General features: G+C 46.3%; 1 non-coding gene across 1 annotated transcript; it reads right to left on the bottom strand.

Moving 5' to 3' along the window:
- Positions 1–3,383: 3,383 nt before the first annotated feature.
- Positions 3,384–3,455, bottom strand: Trnae-uuc7 (transfer RNA glutamic acid (anticodon UUC) 7). The gene has a single exon. It is a non-coding gene; the product is annotated as a tRNA-Glu (tRNA).
- Between the last annotated feature and the right edge of the window lie 1,587 nt (positions 3,456–5,042).

Raw genomic sequence — 5,042 nt, 5'->3', positions numbered from 1 at the left:
CTACTAGGTCCCCACTTTAGAGATGGAGAAAATGGAGGACTGAAAGATGAAGAAGAACCCAGATGACCTCTTGAACGATAAGGAGAAGGACAGGGGACACTGAGGAGGAAGGTGACTTTTGAAGCTGAGCTTCTTGTCTGCCACACACACAGGAAGGACCCTTCCTACACTCGCTTAGGGACAACAAGACACAACACCCCAGGCTTTCTTAAGTCAGGGTAGGAGCCTTGCCTGCTCCCCACATCCACCATGCCTGTCCCTCTGTGACAAAAGGAAATTAGATTCATCCAATAACTTTGTTTTTCATGAAGTAATGGGGTTGATTACCCTGTGGCCTTGTAGGTGTTTGCAAATTGAATTTTGATTATTTGTTCCAGTGATTTTCCAAGTATTCAGTGTTTTTCCTAGTCAGAGTCCCCACGTTAGGGAGTTAATTTTCATATGCATCCTCCCTTTCCTGTGCCTGTGTGGAGTGTTAATGCTGTGATTATATAGGATGCTTGTGTGAGGCATAAGGCAAACTCTCAGGGAACACACAGAGGATACCTTGAAGTCTACTTATTGAGGTGTATAAAACAAAGTCCCTCAGAGTTTGTGACTATGTGCAAAAAAGCAAATGTATTGAGAAATGCAGTTAGCTCAAATGCCCCAAATCAATTTGGTTTATTAATTAAAAAACAAACAAACAAACATCCTGATTTGGGAGCTCAGAGCTCACTGATAAATTCACTACTATTATTTTGCTAAATGGACAAAGCATCAACCTGCTGTCTTTTTTTTTCTTCGGAGCCGGGGACCGAACCCAGGGCCTTGCGCTTGCTAAGCAAGCGCTCTACCACTGAGCTAAATCCCCAACCCCCAACCTGCTATCTTATCTGTATACTTGTAGATTAGCTCAGACCTCATCAGAACAGCTTCTTGGTGTGGTGGACAGTGTTAGTGCAGAAACTCACGACTGGTCACATACAGAAGGTATTTGTGGAGTGCATCACCACAGATGGGACATTGACAGCACAGCCTCTCTTCACAAGGCTCAGAGAACATTTTAGAAGAGGGGCCAAAAGATTGTAAGAGCCATGGGCTGGAGAGATGGCTCAGCAGTTAAGAGCACCCGACTGCTCTTCCAGAGGTCCTGAGTTCAATTCCCAGCAACCACATGGTGGCTCACAACCATCTGTAATGGGATCCGATGCCCTCTTCTGGTGTATCTGAAGACAGCTACAGTGTATTTATATATAATAAATGAATAAATCTTAAAAAAAAAAGACAATAATTTTTAAAAACAAGATTTTATTAATTCCTTGAGAATTTTAGAGCCAGAAATGTGGGAGAACCAGAGCTGGTGTCTTCTGAACCACAGATCCATGAACCATCAGCACCTGTGGTAGCCTGCACAAGACCTATACAAGGTCAAGCCAATCGGCATTCCAGCGTGGATGGGGGAGAGGATCCTGAATCCTCGATCTGAGCTGAGGAACTACTGACAGTTTATGGTTTCTGGGGAAGGGAGAGTCTGTGTTCCTTAAGCATGTGGTCCCTGGTAGGCTGAGCATGCTCCAGTAGATGTTCCCACACCCATGAGTATATGGAGACCACAAAAACTGGACTTTGTAGGTCATTTAAAAAATAAAAGGACCCAAAGTTGGGAAGAGGTGACAGGGTGGGAGTAGATCTGGGAGGTATGATTAGTGGGTGCATATGATCGAATTATAATGAATACATGTATAAAATTCTCAAGGAATTAATAAAATCTTGTTTTTAAAAATAAAAAAAAATTAAAGGCCAAACAAAAAATAAAATTATCGTGTCTGTGTAGTTACAGTGTGAACATGAACCACAGTGTGAACATGGACTGAGTAATGGTCATGTAGTTATTATCGTGTCGGTGTAGTTACAGTGTGAACATGGGCTGAATGAAAAATTCAAATGACTTCAAAATTCATCTTCTGTGGTACTCAATCATGTAGGAATTCAAATTTGGTGGCTAGAGTCTGCCATGCTTTGAGAATCTTCTCTTGGGCTCATATATAATCCAATGCCTACTGCCACGTGTTAATTTAAAACAACCAACTTGATTAAAGGTGGGACCCTCAGGAGACAATTACAGTTACAGAACATCATCAAAGTAGTGTCCCCTGACAACTAGTCTCATCTGATCTGGAAACCAAGTAGATCTGGTTAGGCCAGGCTAACACTTGGAGGGGAGAGGCAGAGCCCATTATTGGAGACAGGTTTCGAGCGCAGTGGGGAAGGGGCAAGGAGAAGCAAACATGTCTCTTGCTGTGCGCCGCTGGTCTACATCTCTTGGACTTGGTTAGCAAGAAAGCCAGTGTAAGGAAGTTACTCTACTTCGAACTTCCAGACCCCAAAACTGAACTGCATAAATCACATTCTTACTTATGCTAAGTATTTCTGGAAGCCTATTTTTCTTCTCTCTCTCTTCCTTTTTTTCATAAATTCAATTATTTATCCATTTTGCCTCCCAATATCCAGTCCCTGTCTCCTCCCAGTGCCCCCTACCATAGCTCCCCCACCCCGCCCATTTCCCCCATCCCCCTTCTCCTCTGGGAAGGGGAGGCTTCCCTGGGTGCTCTCCCCACCCCTCACCTTCCTACCCCCTCCCCAGCCTCCGCCCTCACCCCGGCACGGACACGTACATCAAGTCTCTGTGGGACCAGGCACATCCTCTCCCTCTGAGGCCAGACAAAGCAGCCCAAGATGGTATTATGTTGCAGACAGGAGCTTAGCATAGCTGTCCGCTGAGAGGCTCCACCCAACAGTCCATGGAAACAGATGCAAAGACCCACAGCCAAACATTAGATAGATCCTGGGAGTCTTGTGGAAGATTTAAGGGAAGAACTGAGGGCCCGGAAGGGGACAGGAACTCCACAGGAAAACCAACAAAAAGTTAACTACCCTGGACCCTTGGGTCTCCCAGAGACAGAATCACTAACCAAAGAGCTAGCACGGGTTAGGCCTAGTCTCCTCACTCATATATATATGTAAGAGATGTGCAGCTTGGTCTTCATGCGGGTCACCCAGCAAGAGCGTGAGCTATCCCTGAATCTGTTTCCTGTCTCCCCTTTTAACATCAGTTAAGTGAGATGTCTGAACTGCAGGTCTGGGACTCCTTGGAGAATGGAGTATGCAGCCTCAGCGTTTATAATCCCCAGCAGTTGCTTCTTTTCTTTCAAAGAGCACGATCTCTTCGAATAGATCCAATTGCCAGCAGAGGGGAGTGCTATCTCCAACCCTGTACGCTGTCATTGTTTGGTTTCCTTTAAATCCGTTGCAGCTCAGAGAATAGGATATAAACTCTAAAAACTCTCTTCTTGAGTCAGGCCAGTGTGAACCCAGGATCTTTAGTTTAAAAGACTTTGGCGTTCCCACACCGGGAGTCGAACCCGGGCCGCCTGGGTGAAAACCAGGAATCCTAACCGCTAGACCATGTGGGAGACGACAAGCACAGCCTCCAGCTCAGACAAATTGAGTCTCTTTGCTCTGCTCCTCCCATAACCTGCAGACTCCACCCATGAGCGTAAATTTGGTCCTGCGCATGCGTAAACCACTTTAACACAATGTATCTGTTCTCTTTTCTGGTCCCCGCCTTTTGTGGCTCCATCGGATCCACTTTGTATAGTTCTTCCCCGATGCTGCTGGTCTCTGTGGGACCAGCACTGTGCAGTAGCTGCTGTGGCGCGCAGGCCACCCCTACCGCTGCAGCCACGCCGAGCCAGAAGGCTGGACTGCCGTTGTCACCACAGTGCCCAGCCACCAATCCTCTTTGAGACGCCGTGAACCCGGTGGCCGGGAGGCGGCCTTCCTTTTCTGGCATTTCTCAGTGGGTCGGAGCCGCGCATAGAGACTCAGCCACTCAGTTCTTTCTGTTGACGTTGGATCCCCTTAAATGTCCTGCCTGCCTCCGGTCCTGACCCGGGGGACTTGAACCGGCTTGGGGCGGGTCCTCTACGGCTTCCGAGTGACACCCTGAGGCAGGCGCAGAACAGATCCGAAATAGAAAACGTTGGCTGTGATCTCCCTACAACGATAAAGATACTTGGCTAGGAGAGCGCGGGATCCCAGCAACCAACAAAGAGGTTAGCAGCTACGACTGCAAACCTACTGTGCACAGGAGAAGCCTCTTCCGGTTTGCTTTGTCCACCCACCACGCGCAGTCTTCTATACTAGCTGCTTTGAAACTAGTTGCTTTGAAGTTTTTCTTCCTTCCTTCCTTCCTTCCTTCCTTCCTTCCTTCCTTCCTTCCTTCCTTTCTTCAATCCGTGAGGTAGCTGTTTTCATTTTTGGTGACACCTGTTTGGGAACACCCAGAAAACTCTCCAAAGATAACCTTACCGCCTAGAAAGAGGCCCGAATCCTGCTTTTGAATATAGGGAGTGGAGCAGGCAGAGATTTCATGGTTACTTTCCAATTTTTAGTCTCAGGATAATAATTACTGCTTTTAGGTATCTTATAGTTTTAAGGATGTAAATAAATCACCAGTGCTACCCATTCACTGGGTGGCTGCCACCCATGGGATATAACCAAATGCAAGTTTAATTCTTTAAAAAGACAAAAAACAAAGAGTCACTGTACAGCCCGAGCTAGCCTGTAGCTCATACAAATCTGCCTCTGAGGGCTATGACTAACAGTGAGCATCACCCTGCCCTGCTGAAAGTTTACTGTTCAAAGTTTTATTATTATTTATTTAACTGTACAGTGATGGGTTTCATTGTAACAGTTTCACACATGCGTAATATATTTTGGTCATATTCACCCAATACCCTCCTGACAGCTCAGATCCTGCGGGTCCTCCACCTCTTTCCCAACATGTTTTTCAGAGTGTGTGTGTGTGTGTGTGTGCCAGTAAACTTAGGGATAGTTACAGAAACACTGGGAAAAGGTTTACAGGTACATGGGCACTTTGCCAGTAGCTACACCACTGAGGAAAAATATATTTCCCTTCCCCAGCAGCCATTAACCCAATATTTCCTCAGGAATGGGTGCAGACTCCTGAGTTCAACACCCTCCCATCTTAACTATAA

Source organism: Rattus norvegicus, chromosome 15, assembly GCF_021556685.1.
Source record: "Rattus norvegicus strain SHRSP/BbbUtx chromosome 15, alternate assembly SHRSP_T2T, whole genome shotgun sequence".
Classification (NCBI taxonomy): Eukaryota; Metazoa; Chordata; class Mammalia; order Rodentia; family Muridae; genus Rattus; species Rattus norvegicus.
Note: the sequence above shows the minus strand (reverse complement) of the source record. Positions and strands in the feature narration are given on the sequence as shown.